Source organism: Oryctolagus cuniculus, chromosome 1 (genome assembly GCF_051225735.1).
Source record: "Oryctolagus cuniculus isolate XC-2025 breed Fujian yellow rabbit chromosome 1, ASM5122573v1, whole genome shotgun sequence".
NCBI classification, from domain to species: Eukaryota; Metazoa; Chordata; class Mammalia; order Lagomorpha; family Leporidae; genus Oryctolagus; species Oryctolagus cuniculus.
The window spans coordinates 149,918,531-149,942,689 of NC_142867.1; positions in this window are offsets into that span (position 1 = coordinate 149,918,531).

The window sequence follows — 24,159 nt, forward strand, 5'->3', positions numbered from 1 at the left end:
CCCAATATAACTGAGATTGTGTTAGTGAGGGTGTAGGAAATAAATACTGAGGGTGTAATACTTACCCACCCAAATAATAATCTGAATATGACTGGTGGCTAGAGTTGGGCTCCATCATGCCTTGCAGACATGTCCATTGGTCATCATGGAATGGTCAACCAAAAAATTAGGTCATCCAGAAATGAAGTGAGTTTTAGTTACAAAAATTTGGCAAGGATTGTTCTAATTCTTAACAAAACACACCATCTGGGTGGCCCTTCTTCCTGATGTTACTGACTGCTGCCTCATTTGCAAGCAGATCATTAAGTTATCTCCCCATAACTGGAGCTGAGGATACATATGTCTGGAATCACTAGAGATATTAGTGCTAGGGATTCTCCATTTCTCTGCTGACCCTGTGAATGTTATCTGTCTGCCTCTTGTCACGGCATTTACAATGAAGTTGTTCTCTTAATGTCTGTGAATTTGGATGAAATAATTTAACTGTTGAGTGGTTTTATCTGGACCATGAAAATATCTAATGCAATTTGGTCAAGAGAATTCTTCTATGGATGAACGGCATCAGAGGAAGCACAAATTGGCTTGATTTTGCTATTCTGAGGTACAATCTGTAGTAGCTTGAATACTGCCCCTTCCCCTCCAGAAAATTAAAGTTTCTGATCCAAGACTGATGGGGCTGTCTTGTCCCCAGGAACTGTTCGAAATTATTATTATTTGATCATACGATGAACACAGATGATAGAAGCCTTGCTGGTGATGAGGGAGAGCGGTACCTTGCTTCTGAAAGTCTCTCATGTTTACTTCTAGATAGAAGGCAAACTTCTCAGTCAGGAAATCCCAAGACACAGATGCAATGCCAAACTCTGTGGTGTCATCAGACCTCATTATTTTAGAAGAAAACAAAATTTACTCTTCACAGTGAAGGTTGGATTCAGTTATTTCCTAGATTAAATTTCCTTTGTAATCTAGTGTTTTCAGTTTACCCAAACTCACCAGAAAACAGAATTTGAAGGGCACCGGAAATATGCAGTCAAAAGTCATTAGATAAAATCCATTATGAAGCTGAAAACTCCGTAATTAACAATGTACTACTTCATGTTTCATAGCACCACGGGTAATTAAATGGACCAACTGCTAACAACTCAAAGGAACAAATGGCCTCATAGTGCCCCCTAGCAAACACAACAATCTCCTCTCAACAGCACTGCTTCTTTGTTATTATAAATCCAGCTCAAACTATTTTCAGTCTCAGACAAGATATTTCTTGCTGCTAATTACTATTGAAGCAAGTTGACAAATTATTCAAAAATATGCTGGTATGCATTTAATATTATATAAATCAACCAGAATAATATTCATTGATTACAATTTGTCATCATTTACTCATATTACTGATTTCTTTCTCACTCCCTCTCATTTCTACCTTTTTTCTTGTTTCTTTATTGTTAAAAAGATGTACTCGGTAATCCTGAATCTATAGGTATGCAGAAACAGATCTAATATAATCCGATTGTTTTCTCTCCTTTGGAAACACATGTGTTAAACTAACTCATCACTTATCTCTGCCTGTATTTTTGTTTAGGACACACACAATTTTACAGAGTATTTATCTTTCACTTTTTAATTAAATGGCCTCTACCTAGCGTCTGGTCCCTATTCCTCTGTCTTACCTAATGTACCTGTTCACATTTTCTTTCTGATTAAGAATAGGAAGTGGTTTCAGGGAGTGAGGTAGAGAAATGTGAAGATCACAAGGCATAGCAATTTCAGTTTTTGACTTGGATGTGTCCTCAGCTTTTAATTCAGGTTAGCTGAGCTTCTAAATGCTAATTCCAGTCAGTTGTGAGTGATTACTAATTCCAAACGGGTTTTCCTGTGAAGCTGAAGGTGATGAGGGAGGGAGACATTTTGTGACAACTCGCAGGTAGATAGAAGCATAAAACAATAGTGTTCAATTTCAAGAAAGTCAACAGAAATGTTAAAAATTAGCTAACTCTTCTGAGTGTTATAAAAAATTGTAGAGTGAAGTAATAAGTAGATGACATTTGATTAAATATTTAATTAAGCTAAATCCACATAAGCTTCATTTTGAATGTTCTCTGTAGAATGGTGTTCCACCAAAATTCAGCAGAGAAATATTTTTAAACAATTCTTTCTTTTGATTATGAATAATTGCTGACTTGATCAGACCAAGTGTGACATCCAACGTTGCTTTCAAACTAAGCCACATTTCATATTGTTGTTCCACTTATTAAAGCCAATTTTATAGACAGGGTGAAGCTCAGCATACAGATTTCCCCTGCTTATTCATAATATTGACTTATTAACATTTTGCCTTCTTGATTAATTTAAATGGCTTTGAAAAGGTTTACTCGTCGGTACTCAGGGAGCAACATAATTGCATTATAGGCTACTCTTGCCAATGCTTATGTTCAAGAAGAAAATTCAATAGTGATGATGTTTTTCTGGACAAAGACAGCTCTGGAAGAATAGGATATCCAGGATTAGATATTGAAGTTCACTGTTTGGGGGTTACAGAAAACTCCTGAGGGGAGACCTAGCCACTTGTCACAGCAGGTTTTAGTTCAGAAAATGCATTCACAAAAATTAATACTCCCATTTCCATTTCTACTTACACTGACTCAGTGAACCAAAGAATTTCATAATCCAAAATCACTAAAAAACAGAGAAAAGGGATGCATGAGTTAAAACAGTCATTTTTTTTTTTTTTTTTTTTGACAGGCAGAGTGGACAGTGAGAGAGAGAGACAGAGAGAAAGGTCTTCCTTTGCCGTTGGTTCACCCTCCAATGGCTGTCGCGGCCGGCGTGCTGCACTGATCCGAAGGCAGGAGCCAGGAACTTATCCTGGTCTCCCATGGGGTGCAGGGCCCAAGCACTTGGGCCATCCTCCACTGCACTCCTGGGCCATAGCAGAGAGCTGGCCTAAAACAGTCATTTCAAAACAAGAACTTTAAACCTTTGCAAACACCTTAACTCAAAGTGTAGGAAGTTGTCCCTGTGGGACTCATAGTGTTTCTTTTCCTATACCTGTTGTAACCTTGTAATAACTAATTTATCATATGTTTATTGCTTCTGCTAGACTATGACTTCTACAGGACAGCATCTGAATTGTCGGTTTGCATCGCAAGCATTATACTTGGGACAATATAGTTGAAACATCATTACTTAGTGAACTGGATTGAGTTGAATTAAGTTAACGTTAAATGGAACTACCCAATCACTCAGCAGGAAGTAGGGGCTTTTAGTATGTGAAACAAAGACACTGTGTGTCCCATGACTACTTATCCTATAGAAAGATTTGTTATGTGGGTTTTTTTTTTAAAGATTTATTTATTTATTTGAAAGGTAGCGTTACAGAGAGAGAGAAAGGAGAGACAGAGAGGGAGAGAGATCTTCCACCTGCTGCTTTACTCCAGAATATGGCTGCAACAGCTGGGGCTGAGCCAGTCTGAAGCCAGGAGCGAGGAGCTTCTTCTGGGTCTCCCACATGGGTGCAGGGGCCCATACACATGGGTCATCTCCTGCTGTTTTCCCAGACTCATTACCAGGGAGCCAGATGAGCAGTGGAGCAGCCAGGACTCAAAACGGTGCCCATATAGAATACTGGCACTGCAGGCCACGGTTTAACCCAGTCTGCCACAGCTCCCACTCCGGTGATATGTTTTGTATTAAAGAAGATATTGAACTGACACCACATTTCCCCTTATCCTCAAAGGGAACTGGGTACCTCTCCTGCAGCCATTCTGAGCAGTTGAGAATCTTCTCTTTTCTATAACATAAAGTACTCTACACCTAGGAAGATTTTCTTTTTTTGAACGATTTATTTATTTATTTGAAAGACAGGGCTATAGAGAGGCAAAGTAAGAGAGAGAGAGAGAAAGAGAAAGAGAGGTCTTCCATCTGTTGGTTCACTCCCCAAGTGGCCACAACAACCATAGCTGAGTCACTCTGAAGCCAGGAGCCAGGAGCTTCTTCCAGGTCTCCCATGCAGGTGCAAGGCCCCAAAGGGTTTGGCCATCTTCCACTGCTTTCCCAGGACATAAGAGAGAGCTGGATTGGAATTTTAGCAACCGGGACTCGAACCGGCACCCATATGGGATGCTGGCACTGCAGGTGGTAACTTTATCTGCCATGCCATAGCACCAGCCCAGGGAATTTTGTTTTAAAAGCATTTTTATCTTGCAAATCAATATTAGGGAGCTGTACTGTAGAGAGCCATTGACCTCTAAATATTTTCAGAGCACTTGACACTTTTCTTGGTGCCATAGCATGTAATATATAAAAAAATCATAATTGCAAGCTTAAAGCATAATCAGACAAACAGGAATATTAACACAATGAAAATAACTAAAAGTATCTTACAAAAGAAATAAGAAGAAATCATGTCAGGTGGATGAAGTGGTCTGTGTCATGATTAAGAGGTGGATTCAAAGCTGGCCCTCTGTATCAGGAGAGACTTGAATTAGGCTCTTTGTGTACTGATGTGGGAGGTTCTTGCTTCTGTGGCTGCTGCTCTGAACAATGTGCTGAAAATAAGCTGCAGGGGATCTAAGCAAACCATGTAGCACTTAGGGTAAGAAACAGGCAGAAATGCTGTCAGTGTGACTGAGAAAGCCTCAAAAGAGAGGAGCATTGGACCAACATAATGACACAACGTAAGTATTTCTTCTGATACCACACTACCACAAAGTAAACAACACTGTAGGGTGGAACACAATTTGTCTCTAAGCTCTAAAGATTAAAAAAAAAGCATCAATGAGGGTCTGTGCTGTGGCACAGCAGTCTCCTGCCGTGCCGGCATCCCTTATGGGCACTGGTTGGAGTCTCCGCTGTCCCACTTCTGATCCAGCTCTCTGCTATGGCCTGGGAAAGCAGTGGAAGATAGACGAGGCCCTTGGGCCCTTGCACCTGCATGGGAGACCCAGAAGAAGCTCCTGGCTCCTGGATGTAGGTCAGCACAGCCCAGCCATTGCAGCCATCAGGGAACTGAACCAGCAGATGGATGACTTCTCTCTCTGCGTCTGCCGCTTTCTAACTCTGCCTTTCAAATAAATAAATAAATCTCTTTTTTTAAAATAAAACATCAGTGATACTCGTTGGGGAACAGGGAAGCAATGTGATGCTTATTACATTGTCTGCCCCTCCCCAACATGCGCATACACACACATACACACACGCACACTCACGCACTCTCACACACACATTACTCTCAGAGCTAGTTTGAAATTATAAATTAAAACACAAGAATCCTTAGTTAAAAATCAATTTAGTTAAGATTATTTAGCAATTCAATTAATGCCTTATGTGAATTCTTTAAAATCTGGACAATATATAACCCTCTGGATGGATGACATACATTTGAACCCTGTACTGTATTCTTTGCTCAATTACTTGGAATTTAACAAAATTCTAAAGTTTCACTTACAAGAAACAAAGGTATGAAATGAAAGAAAAAGGTATGAAACAAAATTATTTTCTTAACACATGCAGAACTCTTTGTCGTAAAATGATGAGTAGCTTAAAATGATACTCACTTATATTAGATGAAAATATTATTCCTGGGAGTAGTTTATGTATATTTGTTTTTGAATTATTTTTATTTTATTTAAATAATCAATAAGCATAATTTTTTTTTTGGACAGGCAGAGTGGACAGTGAGAGAGAGAGGAGAGAGACAGAGAGAAAGGTCTTCCTTTGCCATTGGTTCACCCTCCAATGGCCATCGTGGCAGGCGCGCTGCAGCCGGCACACCGCGCTGATCCGATGGCAGGAGCCAGGAACTTCTCCTGGTCTCCCATGGGGTGCAGGGCCCAAGCACCTGGGCCATCCTCCACTGCACTCCCGGACCACAGCAGAGAGCTGGCCTGGAAGAGGGGCAACTGGGACAGAATCCGGCTCCCCGACCGAGACTAGAACCCGGTGTGCCGGCGCCGCAAGGTGGAGGATTAGCCTAGTGAGCCATGGCGCCGGCCAATAAGCATAGTTTTAAGACATGTACTTTTTTATTATCCAATCCAAGAGACTCTGGTTCTGTTGGATTTTTTATCTTTATCACAATATTTTAAAGTAATTGTCTTGCATTAGTGTTTCTTCAATTACAAGTTGCAAAATTTAAGTTTATTTTTGCTATCATTATTATATCCACCCTGGTGTTAGTCCAGCACAGACATACACACACACACACACACACACACACCCATGGGCACACACATACACAACCATACACTAAACTCTTCGTTTTCCTTATTCCTCCCAAATAGTTACAGCATTATTATTTCAAGAAAATAAGGGCAGTAAGTTTATATGATCTACTGTGAATTTGTAACATATAACCATGAATGCATTTCTTTTTTTTTAACAGATAGAGTTAGATAGTGAGAGAGAGACAGAGAGAAAGGTCTTCCTTCCACTAATTCACTCCCCAAATGGCCTCCACAGCCTGCACTGCCCCAATCCGAAGCCAGAAACCAGGTACTTCCTCCTGGTCTCCCATGCGGGTGCAGGGCCCAAGCATATGGGTCATCCTCCACTGCTCTCCCCGGCCACAGCAGAGAGCTGGACTGGAAGAGGAGCAACCAGGGCTAGAACCGGGAACCTATATGGGATGCCGGGGCCACAGGTGGAGGATTAGCCAAGTGAGCCAATGCATTTCTTTATATTTTCCCTAAGGAACTCTTAATTGCTTTTTTTCCAGTTTTCTTTTTTTATATATTTACAATGACATACCTTAAGTTTATTTTATAGTCATTTGCTTAACCCTGCACTGGGTAAATAATTTAACAAATAATAAGAAATAAAAAAAAATACTGAGAGTCATTATTACGTCTTGCAAATTTGCTAGATGTTTTAGTAAACTTACTAGTTTGCCAGCTCGTGTGTTTTCCAGTTGGCCAGACAGAATTCCTGTGTGTGTGTGTGGTGTGTGTGTGTGTGTGTGTGTGTGTGTGTGTGACTTCCCTTGGAGCTCTCCATCCTCTACTGAGAGCTGCTTGACTGCTTCCTTAGCATCCTGGGCGGTGGTGACACGGGAACACCGCGGCTCTATGCCCTGGCTCCTCCTCTTGCTGGATCTCAGGTCCTTCCTTCTGGTATTAGTTTCCTTCCCGAGTTTGCTGAAGTACATCCTACAGTAGCTCCTGAGAGGATGGTCAGGAGAGAACATTTTAAGAACTTGTCTACCCAAAAATGAGTTTATTTTCAACTCACACGTGATTGATAATTTGCTTCAGTATAGTACTCTGGATTAAAAATACTTTCCCTTAGAATTTAAAGGAAAGTTTTCCCTATTGTATAATATCCAATATTTTCACCAGGATACCAGATGGCAGTTGAATTCCATTTTGATAAATTTGATCGACTTCTGTTATTCGCATGGTTGTTTTTTTTTTTTCAATTCAGATCCTTCTAGGAATAGCTCAACTCCATATTGTTGTTGGGATTTCCTGATAGAGGTTGGGTATTTTTGTTTTTGTTTTATTCATTTGTTTAGCACTCAGTGAGTAAGCTTTGCAGAGCAGGGGATGCTTGCTCATTAGCTCCAGACATTTTCTGATAATTTTTCTTTGATAATTTTTGGCTTTTTTAATTTCTATTTGCCCTTGCTTGAGCTACTTTTAGGCAAAACTTCTAGAGTAATACTCCTTAACTTTTCTCACTTATTGTTTTAATATTTAATGTTCTAAAAGCATTACTTTTATTTTATCTTTAAATATTTTTATTGAATTTTACATTTTACATGTAATATTTTTAAATTTTCACAATCTCTTCCTGTTTTCTGAATATCCATTTTTGAAGAAATCTAGTCTTATTTAAAGGTACAGATACTCTCATGTCACTGACAAAATTACACACACATGTTTTAGACATTTCCTTCTTGCCTGCATTGTGCCAGTTACAGTAGGCCCTTTTTCCTCTGCTTAGTTTTTGTTTTTTCTCCCTCTCTTTGGTATTGTTTCTCCTCTCAGAGTACCCAACACTACATGCCTCTTTTAGACACAAATACTTATTTGATATTTTCCTTACCTGTATGTTCAAATTACATTAGTCCAATTGCTGATAGGAAAATAAAATGCAAAAAAGTATGAAAAATTCTAGAAAGAAGGAGATAGAAGCAAAGCTTATACTGTTGAGTTTTTGGTTCTTTGAATGTTCAAGCTTTCTTCCTTTACTGTTACTACTGGTTCACTAGCTCTTACTCATTACTCCTGGTTTATTACTTTTTTATATTGATAAACATGAATTCTTATTCAGGAATGTGGAAATTCATCTGCAGTTAAAAACCCAAAATATGTCATCATAGAAATTCAGTTGAATTGAGAAAAGTAAAAAGGACCTAGCTCTTACCTAATTCTATGACTAAATGATGCTTAAACAAATCTAAAGTAAAACATTCACTGTGGTTGGAAGGGCTATATCCCACTACATTTTTGAAGACCTTTACAGAAAATTTTAAATAGTTTTCAATATTATTTTATCCCAATTCTGAAGCAATGCATTTTTTTCAGAATACCAACAAACTAACCAATCAACTTCTACCCAATGGTCACATATGAGGAAGTACAATGTCAGACCTGCACTGATAATTGAAGTGATGGAGTCTGATAGCATCTTTATACATCTGTCATTTTGAAAACAACAGAAAAACGAATGCCACTGGGATAAAGTCCAGGATGTTGACTCCACCCAGTAGTTACGGAGCCAACTAGCAACGGAATGTGAAGACTCCCGGGTGCCTCACCTTGACTTACTGCAGACTGAAACTTCTGTCAAACCTCATTTGAAATTGGGACAAAACCTTTTGTGAGATTGCTTTGGCAGCAACCAGCACAGACCAGAGCACCACACCATTCCTACTGGGTGCCACAGCTATTCCAGTCAGAGTAGTGCCTCAGATGTACATCCAGAAAAGAGCAGTTAAAGAACTGCCTTCAGTAATTGCTTTCTTTTTAATATGTTTAAAATTTTATTTAAGTTCTACAGGTTTCATGTATTCCACATATGCAGATCTAGGGACATAGTGATACTGCCCACCCTACCCTCTCTCCCGCCCATGCTCCAACCCTTCTTTCTCCTCTCTCACCTATTCTCACTCTTCATTTTTACAAAGATCTAGTTTCAGTTTATTTAATGCTCATAAGGTTAATGGTACACCAAGTAAAAATTCAACAAATAGTATGAAGAAAGAAGACTGTTCCTCAACAGAAAAGACAAGGGCTACTCTGGTGCATAGCGAGTTGAGGAGACCATCCCCATTCCAAAATTACTCGTTTCTCTAACTCTTTAGAAGCAGTTAGCCCCTTTTCTTCCTTCTTCCTCTCATTCTTGCATGTACTCAACTTCTGCCTTCTGTTATTCTGCTACAACCACAGTCCCTGAAGCGAAAACTTAACCTAAGTGACAATTCAGTAAATGTTAGTGGAATCAGATTGAATATAAGTGCAATCATCCTGCTCTTGTATTTCTAGTAACCACCTTAGAAATTTGATTAAAATACTGGTGACATATGGGCTGATTTTCTCCACATATCTGTTGGAATCGTTCATTCAGATTCTTCCTGTTCATTCAGGTAAGAATGTACATACTATCCAAAGAAATTTGCAGATTCAGTGAGATCCAATCAAAATACCAATGACATTCTTCTCAGATGTAGAAAAAAAACGATGTTAAAATTCATATGGGAACACAAGAAACTCAGAATAGCTAAAGAAATCTTAAACAATAACAACAACATAACAGGGCCATCACAAGTAAAAAGTAGGAAGACCACAATTCCGTAAGAGTATAAATAAGGGCAAAAAGCAACAATTATGTCACAAGATGTCCATTTAATTCCTAAACACTTTTGTGTGTTCTATACTAACTGCCAGTATCAGATAGAATATATGATATTTGCCTTTTTGGCAGTGGTTTATTTCACTAATTATAATGGTTTCCAATTGCTTCCACTTTGTTGCAAAAGATAGGATTTCATTCTCTTTTTTATGGATGATTGGTATTCCATAGTGTGTATAATACTAATACTAATACTAATCAACAACAATACTAATCAACAACAACAAAAAAAGATCCTTTAAAAAACAGATACAAATTTAAAAATACATGAAAAACTCAGATCTAGCACATGAACAAAAAATCCATGAAAGAAGAAATATAAATAACTCATAAGTAAGCCTTTAAAAATATCCGCTTCAGTAGTAATCAAAGATGAAAATTAAAATGGGATTTTTTTTTTCTAGTTAGATCAGCAAAGAAAAAAAGGAATGACAATTCAGTACTGGGAAGGGTATGGCTAAAAAGGGCACTCTCTGTTCATGACAGAAATAACCATTTTTGACAGCAGTTGTGCAATTCACTTCAACAAGTGTGGAGATTCTGTTCTTTTTTTTTATTTAATAAATGTGAATTCACAAAGCGCGACTTTTGTATTGTTGTGGCTTCCCCCTCCCCGCCTCCCTCCCTCCCACGGCCCTCCCCTCTCCCACTCCCTCTCCCATCCCGCCCTTCATCGAGTTTCATTTTCAATCACCTTCATAAACAGAAGATCAACTTAGTATACACTAAGCAAGGATTTCAACAGGCTGCCCTCACACAACCGCACAAGGTATAGGGTATTGTTCAACTAGTAGTATTGTCTTTAAGGTTCATAGTAAAACACATTAAGGACAGAGATCCTACGTGGGGAGCCTGTACCCAGTGACTCCCATTGTTGATTTAACAATTGGCACTCTTATTTATGACGTCAGCAATCCCCCGAGGCTCTTGCCATGAGCTGTCTAGGCTATGGAAGCCCCTTGAGTTCACCAACTCTGAACTTGTTTAGTCAAGGCCATATCACAGTGGAGGTTCCTTCCTCCCTTCAGAGAAAGGTGCCTCCCTCCTTGATGGCCTGTTCCTTACACTGGGGTCTTGTTCACCAGGATCTTTCATTTAGGTTGTTTTTGCCACCGTGTCATGGCTTTCCATGCTTGTGAGACTCTCATGGGCCTTTTAGCCAGATCCCAATGCCTCAAGGGTTGATTCTGAGGCCTGAGGCCGGAGTGCTGTTTGGGGCGTTTGCTAAATGGCTAATTCTAGGGGCTAATGATTATCTTTTTGAAAATGACAAACATATCATACTGGTGGGCTTGAGTTGGTTTTTTTTTTTTTTTTTTGGCAACAGATAAGCATATGACTTGTCATTTTTTTCACAGTCTAATTATTACTTTAATTTCCTTTGTACAGTATTCAAATGTGTAAGGTCAATAAAAATAAATTAACAATTATGCTCTAAAAATAAGTGCTTATTGAGACAGGAATTGTCTGTCAAGTTGTTTTCTATCATTGATATCTATTGACTTGCATTTTACCAATGATCTATTGGTATATAAATGCCAGGGGTTAATGAATTTTAGTAATCTGATGTCATTTTAAATCTATATCCCTGTGTGTACACGTGCCCACAGAAATAGACATTATATTTAACCAAATGAAATCTGTGTAATTAATTCAAAAAATGAGATATTAACACAAGAAACAGATAACAAAAGTTTAATTCATTTCAACAGTATTTTTAAAAACGTTTTCCAGAAAACTGAATTTTTGGAACAATAGTTGGAGAATAATATAAATTAGGAAGACTTCTCTTCTGAAGTTTGGAGCTAATACTTTTAATAATGCTTGCAGAAAATATACTAAAAGGAAAGAAATTATAACCACATTGCATAGACCTCCTTGTATAGATGGCATTATAATATATCAAACAAAAGCTATTCTGTGGGAGTAATCCACAGACTGATGACTCCAGATATGTTTAGTGGTCATTTCTGGTCAACTATGTAATATTTAATTTTTTGATCACATGACTGGAATAAGAATATTTCACTTTGAATATGTGCTCCTTCTCCAGCTCTCTGGAAATTAGAACAAGTTATTATGCATGCCTCCTTCCTATTCCTGCGTGATGCGTCCAATGCATGTACTGTGGAGCTAAAACCTGATATGAAAGTTTATGACAGACTGAGATTGTAAAAATGTATTTTTTATTTGAGACAATTTTGCAATAAAAGCACATTTTAGTCCTTTAAAATAACAGTCAAAAAGATTTACTGTATCAAATGTAAGTTTCACACCTCAGTCAGTGGTGGATTTCAAACAAACCTGAGCAGCCCAGCTGAAATTGACTTTTAAAATCTTCAAGTTAGTTTGTTCCCAGATGAACACCATTTTTTTTACTTGAAAAACCGCACTTATCATGCAGCCCACAAATTCTTTGGTTTGCATTTATCCCTTTTATTATTGCTTGTTATTGACAGAGACAGAAGCCAAGTCAGTGCTACATTAATCCAGAAACTAAAAATAAGTGGGCAATATTGTGAATATTAATGCAAGGTGCTGCTCTCATTTTTTCACAGCTCAACCTATTTTCCATTTGAGCCAATTTGTACAAAATGTATTTAAAAATCAGAAACTTAAAGACAACCAATTTTCAACTCATTGACCTCCATATTTGCCTGTGATTGCAGTGCACTTCTGCTGTCGATAGAGAATGAGAGTGGGTGTCTGAAATTGTAGATCCCCTGGGGAGGGCATAATCACGTGCAGACACTGCACTTCGGCCCTTTCATGTCCTGGGTGGAAATCAGCGAACATCTAGCTAGTTTATGAGTCCCGAGAGAAGGGAGAAATGGATGTTGATAATCACAACGCCTTGCTCTGCACGGAGGCTGTCTAGTTGCTGGCAAGAATTCCAAGCTTAGTGTTTCCTGTCTCTTCCCTCTCTCTTTCGCGCTCTTGTCCAAGCACAAAAAAAAGCAGACTGAAAAGTACACATCCTCAAGAAAAGGAAAGGGAATAGGGAAAATCCCAACAGATTTGACCTTGGATTTGTTTTATCTGTTATGAATATTTGGTTTTAAAATCCATTTGCGGGGCTAGCGCTGTGGTATATCCAGAGAAGCCACCGCTTGCAGTGCCAGCATGCCATTTAGGCGCCGGTTCGAGTCCTGGCTGCTCCACTTCCGATCCAACTCTGCTATGACCTGAAAAAGCAGTGCAAGATAAGACCCGGAAGAAGCTCCTGGCTCCTGGCTTCAGATTGGCACAGCTCCAGCCATTGTGGCCATCTGAAGAGTGAACCAAGAGGTGGAAGACTTCTTTCTGCCTCTCTCTGTCTCTCTCTCTCTCTGTCTCTCTCTTTCTTTCGATCTCTTCCTCTCTGTAACGCCCTTCCAAATAAATAAAGAAATCTTTTTTAAAAATCCATTTGCTTTGTTATTTTATCCATAGTGATTACCAACAGCTACATAACGCTTTTAGGCTTCTAAAGGGCTTTCCTTTTATTATTGGCACAACAGAGTATTTTTGAGGCAGGGATATAACCCCATCATACAGAACATAAACTTGAGCCTTGGAGAAGGTATTTAAATAGAGTTCTTTTTTTTAAGATTTATTTATTTATTTGAAAGTCAGAGTTACACAGAGAGAGGAGAGGCAGAGAGAGAAAGAGAGGTCTTCCATCCTCTGGTTCACTCCCCAGATGGCCGCAATGGCAGGAGCTGCGCCAATCTGAAGCCAGGAGCCAGGAGCTTCTTCCGGGTCTCCCACATGGGTGCAGGGGCCCAAGGACTTGGGCCATCTTCTACTGCTTTCCCAGACCATAGCAGAGAGCTGGATTGGAAGTGGAGCATCCAGGACTAGAACCGGCGTCCATAAGAGATGCTGGCGCTTCAGGCCAGGGCATTAACCCACTGTGCCACAGCGCCGGCCCCAAAATAGAGTTCTTAAAATCTACAGTCTCCAAATTCAAAGCCCAGTGATCTTTTGGTAACATGAGTGAGCTCACTTTGTGAAATTGTTTCAAGCCAAACATTTATGATGTATATACTTTCCTGTTCTTATAAAACACTTCAGTAGGATCTTTGAGGTAAATATCTTATGACTGCATTTGGATCCTCCTGGATGCATTGGAGCTGCTGCCTCTAGACTTTGAGAGGCAGAGTAGGCTTGGAAATGTGTTGACTTCAGCTCCAGGTGCCAGGGCTGCTGATTTCCACGCCACTGTAACACTTAGCAGTAGTGTGTCATAGGGGCTTTTCCTTAACCACAACCTCTCTGGAAAAATTCTTATGGATTTGCCCCTTTGAACTAATTCACAGGGTTTTGTAAAGCACAAACAGGAATATTGCAAACCGAGAGATCATAAACAAAGAATATCATTCTTCACTGTGCTAAATCACTAAACAGCATGTGCTATTTCAGAAAAAAAAAGTCAAATCTGATTAGAAAGATCAAATGGTATTTCAATGTGATCACCAACCTTTCATCATTCAGTGACTTCACTCCCATGATAGATATTATTATCTTTAAAAAAAAAACTATTTATTTTGAAATACAGAGGGAAAGAGGGAGAGGCAGAGAAAGATACAGATGGAAATCTCCCTTCTATCTGCTTTTCTCTGAAAATGCCCACAACAGCCAAGCGTGGGCTGAACCGAAGCCAGCAGTTGGGAACTGCATCCGGGTCCGTGCACTTGAGCCATCATCGCTGCCTCTCAAGGAGCATATTAGCTGGAAACTCTAATCAGCAGAGGAGCCGGGACTAAAACACGCACATTCTGATCTGGGATACAGGCATCCCAAGCAGTGCCTTAACTGCTGCTCAAACGCCTACACCTTGAACGCATGAATCTTTACAGGTCTCTCAGCTGTGACTGCCACCTGGCCCTTTTGTTCTCCTCCAGAAACCACAAATCAATTTTTGAGGCTCTGCTAGTTGAGCGTTTCACACCAAAATTCATAGAAACACAGAGATCATTTGATCTACAAACACATGTAACTCTCTGGAACATATCTTCTGAGCAGTTGACTTTAAACTCAATCTGAATACCAGGGATTTGTTCACCAGTTCTGTGAGATAGCTTACATTCGTGAACAAACATTGTTATGCCCAAGTCTCAATGCCTAGATGTCAGCTCATATCAGTCTGCACTGAACACACTCTACACTTCTGGATCTTTAAAGTGAAAGGCATTTTGGTACAGTAAAAAGCACATATCACTGGCAACTGAGCTTTTTAAATTTATAATCAAATGTAAATACTTCAGGCTAAATCCTTATGCAAGGCATTTTAAACCTTTGTAACTTTAACTTATCAAAACTCATTGTTAAATGTTATCTTTAACTACCTTAGAAATCAAAGCTTTATTTTTCATAATTGAAGTTTTACATAGGCTATATAACTTATCTCCAATCACAAACTGAGAACAAAACTTGGGGTTCAGTACGACTGCATTTACACCTTACTAGTATTTTACTAGTGATTAAAGCAGGAGAAACATCACAAGATAAAACTAATGATGCTTGCATATAGGATACCCTGTCAAATTTAAAACAAGATTTGATAAATCGGCTATGCTATTTTACCAATCCAATTAGTTGTTTCACCCCATGATAGTTGAGCAATCATTACCAGGTTTTATAATTACACAAGGTGTTAGGGTATTGCATGTATTCCTCATTTTAAGTCTTTTTTTTCACTTGTAGACTTAAGATTGGAAACGCAAGGCAAAATGTATCACTCTAGAGAGTTTTCATCACAGTCTTTTGCTCCAAGGAGGTGGTTATTTTATATTTCTCTCTCTCTGTGTATATATATATATATATGAATATAAAATGCTTGAAATGAATTTTCAGAACTCAATGTCTTTATGCTAACTATTCAGCACTCCAAAAACTACTGCTTCTGAAAGTTTGTATAGGTCAGGAATGAAGTATTCTATTTTTAGATTAAAATGCAGATTTCCTATTAAAAAGTAAAGCTTTCATTTCCAGCACTGTAAAGGACAGTATTTGAGTTTTGGTGAATTAATTTAGGAAGCCAAAGAAATTCTATATAAGAATTTTTTCTGGTCTATGTACTTAAATTTGATTTTACATTTTAGTGTTATTAACAAAACAATGTTCAATACTTGCTCTGGGTATTCGGATCAAATAAATATTGGTAAAAATCATCAAATTTTGTTGAACTATTTTCAATTAGATTTTTATAACTAAATATAAGCTCAAGTATTGATTATTAAAATAAATTGATATTTCTTTTTCATTTGTCTCAATGCCAATAATTTTTTTAGTTCCCTTTTTCTTCAAAGTAAAAAACAAGTTGCATGCCTAAAGGGTGAGAATATATTTCAGAACAGAAGTAAGATATGGAGAGTGGCTGTGTTTCAGACTAAAACAGCATTTAAAAGCGATTACAGATGAGTCTTATGCAACGTAGGGCACTGTGGCCCTGCAGTCTTCATTATCTCCCTGATCAGTGAGGGACTGCACAGTCACAGGTTAAGTATAAGAAGTAGATAATGAGTTCCGCCAGGGCCTTGGTGGCATCATCTTCAGTTTAATCACTAGCACATACCAGGGCAGGACGGACGATGAGAAATGACTGAAGCGTGGGAAGCAGCAACGCCATCACCTCTTGGCCACTCCTGATCTGCAAACCCTTCTCCCAACATTATAGTGAAGTCAACTAGGCAAGTACTCTGAAATGACCCAGAAAACTCCCACTGTGCAACACTATATTTTGCATCCCAAAATCCTCTGTTAATCTTCATTTATTTAGCTAAAAATGTCAATCTTATTAAAAGGCAAGTGAATCTAAAGCTAAGGACCCAGTGACATTTGCATTTATTTTGAATTATTTATACTTATAGCAAATGAGTACCATAGTTTCTGCCTTCAGTGGATTTTCACTTGGGAAGAGGAAGTCATTCAGTCCTGGATACCAGAGGGAGGTTGAGAAAGACACGTTAGTAAGATAAATTTAGATGAGGGAGAAACAAAAGAAAAACACCTATTTCTCTCAGATACTTGCCTGTGAGTGACATGAATAAGCTGGTTGACACCAGCACTTGAACCTGAGGAAAATGGTATACACAGATGTGAAGTAAACAAATGGTTGCGACTGTGCCATAGATTCGCTTTTGGGAGACCTGACTTTTGGTGTGTTACCCTTCACTTTAGAACTTTTATTTTTTTATTTACAAAAGTTAACCCTGCTTCAAACTGAGCTAATTTTTAGAATTTTAAGTTATTAATTGAGAGGCATGTGCATGCACACACACAGAGGGGAAGACAGAAAGAGACAAAGAGAGGGAAAGAGATCAGTTGCTTGGATCAGTAGTAGGTTTTTTTTTTTAAATATTTATTTATTTATTTATTTGAAAGTCAAAGTTACAGAAAGGCTAAGGCAGAGAAAGAGAGGTCTTCCACCCACTGGTTCACTCCCCAAATGACCGCAATGGCCAGAGCTGGGCTGATCTGAAGCCCGGAGCCAGGAGCCAGGAGACAGAAGCTTCTTCTAGGTCTCCCACGTTCGTGCTGGGGCCCAAGGATTTGAGCCATCTTTTACTGCTTTTGCAGGCCATAGCAGAGAGCTGGATTGGAAGTGGAGCAGCTAGGACTTGAACCAGCACCCATATGGTATGCCAGCACTACAGGTGGCAGCTTTATCCACTATGCCACAGCACCACCCCCGAGTAGTAGGTTCTTGAAACTTGGAGGAGCTTGTATTCATTTAGGAGGTTAAATGACAACTGTAAAAATAGTATGAATAATTATAAATTTATGAACTTCTTATTCAGGGACAAAATACTCATTTGGATAACACACATACATTCTAACATTAATGGACACTGAAAAAATCAATCACTGTCATCCATCTATCTAAATATCTATCATCTGTCTAGTTACAACTTTCTATATTGCATTTGCTAGTCTTGCACTCATTCTACCTTGCATCTATTCCTTTTCCCATTCTTGCTTTGCTAAATCCTGGAAGCTACATATCAAATATTCTACTGTTAAGGAGCTCATCATTAGGATTAGCCAGTGGGAGTCACTGGAGTGAGATTGAGGGGCAAGAGGACAGGCAAAAGACAAGTATTTGTCTATCTATTTCTTTCTTCATGGCATTTCCGACACGACTATTGTCAATTCTTGCAGTCCAGCTGCTGCCTGAAAAGCCCTTCATCCAGGTCAAGTGGGTTTCTAGGCTTTGGTGACATCACCTACCCACTTTGGCCCTCCAGCATAGGAGGGTATTGGCTTCCTGTTGCTAATAATCTCTGGGTTGTCTCACCATCAAATTTTTTGTTTTGTTTTTAAGATTTATTTATCTATTTGAAATGCAGCATTACAGTGAGAGAGAGAGTCAGAGAAAGAGAGAGAGAGAGAGAGAGAGAGAGAGAGAAATAGTCCATTCACTAATGGCTGCAACAGCTGGAACTGGGCCAACCCGAACCCAGGAGCCAGGGACTTCTTCTGGGTCTCCCATGTGGGTGCAGGGGCCCAAGGACTTGGGCCGTCTTCCACTGCTTTCCCAGGCCATAGCAGGGAGCTGGATCAGAAGTGGAGCAACCAGGACTGGCACCCACATGAGATGGTAGCACTGCAGGTGGCAGCTTAACCTGCCATACCACAGCACTGCCCCCTCTTTTTTCTTTTTATAAGCTCTTCCTATATGATAAATTTCTTGCACTTAGATTTCCTTCATTTTACTTTTTTTAAAAAAAGTATTTGTATTTAAAGCTTTTTAAATAGGGAAATGTAATTGCATTACATTATCTATAGTTAGTTGCTTCTACCCCAGAAGTTCTTACTCCTATCTAGTAATAGCCTCATTCCTATCAATCAACCTTTCCCCACGGCTCCTTCCCTAGTCCCATAGTTGTATATTTATAACTTTTTTGGGATCATGTATTTTTTAGAATCTAAATATAAGAGATCATTTGCGATTCGGTTTTCTGTGCTTGGCTTATTTCACTTAGCAAAAGAAAGTTCAGTTCCATTCCTGCCATTGCAAATGACATGATTCCATCATTTTTATTGCTGAGTAATGTTCCACTGCATGTATTGCCACATTTTCTTTATCCACTCATCAGTGGATGGGCGCTTGCTTCTATTTCTTGACTAATGGGAATAGTGCTGCAATAAATAAGAAAGTGCAAGTGTCTCAATAGAGGATTTTATTTCATTTGGGTATGTACCTAGGAATGGGATTTCTGGATCAAATGGTAGTTTTAGTTTTAGTTTCTTGAGGAACTCCATGCTATTTTCCACAATGCCTGTGCTATTTTAAATTCCCATCAATGATGTACAAGGGTTCCTATCAATGATGTACAAGTGTTCCCATCAATGATGCACAAGGGTTCCCTTCTCTCCACATCTTTACCAAAACTTGTTACTTTTTTTTTTTTATAATAGCCAATCTTAGGGGAGTGAGGTGATGTCTCATAGTGGTTTTGATTTGCATTTCCATGGTAATCAATGATATTTAGCATTTTCACATGTACCTCTTGAACATTTGTATGTCTTTCTTTGAGAAATGTTTGGTTAGATCTACTGTCCATTTTGTAACTGGATTCTTTGCTTTTCTGTTTTGTATGACTGTAAGGGTTTGTTTCTTTGGTTAGCTTTTGATACTGAGTTGTTTGAATTTCTTATGTATTCTGGATATTAACCTGTTTTCAGGTGTAAAGCTTGCAAAAATTTTCTTCCATTCTGTATGTGTATCTTCATTCAGTGATCTTTTCACTAAAACTAAACACTTTAGTTTCATGAAATCATGATTGTCTTTTTTTCCTTTTATTTCCTACACTTTGGGGGTCTGATCTAGAAACTCTTTGCTTACCATAATGTACTGAAATGTTTCCTTTATGTTTTCTTTTAATAGCCTCAAAATTTCAGTTCTCACATTTAGATTACTAATCCAATTAGAGTTGATTTTTTTGCACGGTAAGAGGTAGGGATTTAGTGTCTTTACTCTGCATATGGATATCTGATTTTCCCAGCATCATTTGTTAAAGACTATCCTTTTTCCAAAGCAAGTTCTTAGCTTTATCAATGATCACTTGGTTGTAGATGCATAGGTTCAATACTAGGGTCTCTATTCTTTTTTCTATGGATCTATTTTTATGCCAGTAGTATACTTTTTTAATTACTATAGCTTTATAATATATTTCAAAGTTAGGTAATATAATTCTTCTTGCTTTGTACTTTTTGCTCAAGATCACTTTATCTATTCATGGTCTTTTGGGGTTCCATACAAATTTTAGCAGTGTTTTCTATCTACCTGGTTTAAAATGCCATTGGAACTTTGATAGTGATTGAATTGAATATGTAAACAGCTTGGGTTAGTATGCGCATTTTCATAATATTGATTCTTCCAATTCATGAACATGGGCTATCTTTCCATTTCTTTGTGTCATCTTCAATTTCTTCATCAGTGATTTATATTTTTTGTTTTAGATACCTTTCACTTCTCTGGTTAAATTTATTCAAGGTATTTTATCTATTTATTTAGTAACTATTTAAAATGGAATTGCTTTCTTGATTTCTTTTCCAGATGATTCACTATTGGAATGTAACAAGGGTTTTTGATTTTTGTACCTTGACTTTGTATCCTGCAAACTTACTGAATTTGTTTTTAGTTCTGACAGCTTTTGGTATAGTTTGGGGTTTTCTACAAATAAGAGCAAGTCATCTTCAGACTGACAGTTTCTCTTCCTCTTTTCCAATTCAGGTGCCCTTTATTTCTTTCTCTTGCCCAATCGCTATAATTTATCTCTGCATTTTGAATTTTGATGTTACATTTTACTTCTTTTAATATTACTTGTCCCAGCATTTCAATGTGGTGATTATGATTTTTGGCCTTCACAATAATGCTATAAACAGTTTACACACAGTGTTTACAAAATTAGAGCTTTCTGAATTTGTTTGTGTAATTACTCTTACCAGTGATTTTTCCACTTTATGAAAAATTCTTATTACTTATTAGCATCTCTTTCTTTCAGTTTAAAGAATTCCCTTTAAATTGAAAGTATGTTATTGTGAAAATTAAAAAGAAGAAAACAAAGAGATGGGTGGGAGTGAAGGAGAGAGAGAAGATAGAGTGGGAACTATCAATATGCTAAAACTGCATATATGGAATACATGAAATTTGTTCCCTTTACATAAATTTTTAAAGTAAAAAATAATAATTCCCTTTAGTATTTTCTGTAACACAAGTCCAGAGGTATTAAGTTCTCCTGGCTTTGTTTTCCTGAAATGTCTAAATCTCTCCATTATATCTGAAGGACAGATTTGCTGGATATAATATATTTGCCTGTCATTTTTATTTTCTTTCAGTGTTTTCCTTCATAAAAGTCTCATTCCACTAGCTCCTGCCTAGAAGGTATTTGCTGGGAAGTCTGCAGTCAAGTGAATTGAGATCTCTTCAGGTGTCAGTTGCTTCTTTTCTCTTGTAGTTTTGAGAATCTTTCTCTAACTATGGAGAACTTGGTTGTAGCATGCTTTCAGTATACTTGGTTGGAATTAATCTGATTGGACTTCTTGTACATGGATATTTGTATCTTTCTCTGGGTTTGCCATCTCATTTTTAAAGTTGAATAATATTCCATTACCTATATATAAGATATATAGAGAGAGGTACACACAAAATAGAGCATTTTATATATCTTAAATATATATTATTTATATTTATTTATATATCAATATTGTATATATTTTAATATTTTAAAATAGTATATATTTTTCATATATATGAAATTTTATATATATAAACATGTATATATATAAAGCTTCATCTTTATCCATTCATGTGATGATGGACACCTTGATTGCTTCCATATTCTGTCTATTGTGAACAGTGCTACTACAAACATGATGGTGCAAATATCTCTTTGATACAATGTGTTCATGTGGGGTTGCTGTATCACATGGCTAGTCTATTCTAGTTTTAAGAATCTCCATGCCGTTTTCCACAGTGGCTGCACTGATTTACAATCCCATCACCAGTGTATAAGAGTTCCTGTTTCTCCACATCCTCACCAGCACTTGCTACTTTCTGTCTTAGACATTCTAGCTATTATGACAAGGGTGAGGTGATATCTCATTGTGGTTTTGATTTGCATTTCCCTGACTAGTAATAGTATTTTTTTTCATTTACTTGTTGTCCATTTATATTTCTTCTTTTGAGAACTGTCTATTCAGATACTGAATTAGTTATAGTCTTGTTGGCTTTTTGAGTTACTGATATATTCTGGATATTAATCCTTTGTCAGATAGATAGCTTGTAAATATTTCCCCATTCTGTAAGATGTCTTTTTGTCTGTTTATTGTTTCCTTTGATGTGTAGGAGATTCTTAGTTGATATAGTCCCATTTGTCTAGTTTTGCATGACTAGCATTTAAATGGTAGACAATAAACAGATCCCTTTGCAGAATCAATTGAAGTTTGAGTACAAAGTAAAACTGACCTTTCTCAGAAAAAGAAGGAATTCTATGACCAGTGGCCTTCAAACTGAGATATCATATTTTTTTTCTCACTTTGGGAATCAAATGGAAATATTGGGTCTGCCTGGGTCAGGAGCCTGCTGGCCTTCCAACTAGAACACCATTGAAACTTTGAGTTCTAAGATCCTTGGACCAAGAAGGGAAGTAGAAATATCCTGTCTCCTGAGTCTCCAACTTGCTGACTCATCCTGCAAATGTTGTGGCTTGTCTGCTTCCAGAATCATGTGAGCCAGTTCCTTACACTAAATGTGTCTCAATGTGCACCCATCCTATTCCATTTCTATAGACATTCCTATCTAACACATTGACTGGTCTACTTAACCTTGGTCTTGTTGACCTCAGCACCTCTCTACTGCATGTGATATACATAATTTTTATACAAACATAATTGGGTTAGTCTTTTTAAAGCTGGAATATATTTTCTTTGTGTTTACAGCACTAAAAGTCTTTTCACCATGGTCATAGATTACAATGATTATTTTAGTGAGCTGGTTTTGTAAAACATCTCCAGCATTGGAAGTAATGGAGAATAATTTTAAGGCAGCTTCTAACTGTATAATCATAAACTTTCATATTTAACACATCACAGTTTACATGCTTGACAAATTAAATCTCCTGAAGGAAGCTCAAGTAGTCGTTTATGTATACAAAATTACAGGTAGGAAATTCATTGAGATTTTTTAAAAATACTTTTGAATTTCCAAAATACAGTATAACGTTTACTTTTTATACTTATTTTGGAGGCATGTCTCTCTGCACTGTATCAATACACATATTGTCAGAGATAGTACTAAATAGAAAATTTCATTTGACAATTAACCCAGTCTTTTTGCTTTGTCTGCTTTCAGATATGTTGGGAAATATGAAATGGCCAAAAGGCAGGAAAAAGGAGGCAACAGGACGAAGTCACTCCACAGATTGAATGAAACTCTGCTGAATAATTAAGAGCTGATTGTCTTTATCCAATGCTTTTATCATTTCACATGTAATTCTTGCATTTGATGCAACGTATCAATATTATTGTTATTCCTTGGCCATATTCTCTTTTTATAATCATAACCATAAAATCCTACTAGAGTATATGAGGACATATCAGCCAAAACTTGGTTTTATCCTTCCTAAAGTTACTTTTTGGCTTACAAAGTATCTCTTTACATAGATATTCTTAGAGTTTTCTTTGTTATCACAAATTATACCAACGAAACCACCTTTCTTGCCTTCCTGATATATTTTCATGAGGAATGAGTTGTGTTGCTTACCTAAAAAAGGAAAATTCTTTCAAAACAGAAAAGCCATCTTTTCTTTTTTTTTTTTTTTTTTTTTTTTTTTTTTTTTGTGAACAAGCTCATGTTCCATATCAGAGTTTCTGGATTCAATTTCCAGCTCTGATTCCTGATTCCAGCTTCCTCCTAACGCAGACCTTGAGAGGCAGCGGTAATGGCTCCAGTGTTGGGTTCCTGACATTAATGTGGAAGACCTGAACTGAATTCTCAGTTCCTTGCTTTGGTCCAGCTCAGCTCAGGATGTTCCAGACATTTGGGGAGTGAAACAGGATGGAAGTGCTCTCTCTCTCTCTCTGTGCCTATCTCGTGTGTGTGTGTCTGCCTATCAAGTAAATGCTTCAAAACATACAAATAAGCCTTATAGGATTCTAATAACCCTTGAATTATTTATAGGCAATTTTTAAAACTTTAAGCATTAAAAATATAAAAGGGAGGGCAGTGCTGTGACTCAATGGGTAAAGCCACCGCCTGACACTGGCATCTCATATGGGCACCAGTTCCAGTCCTAGATGTTCCTCTTTCAATCCAAA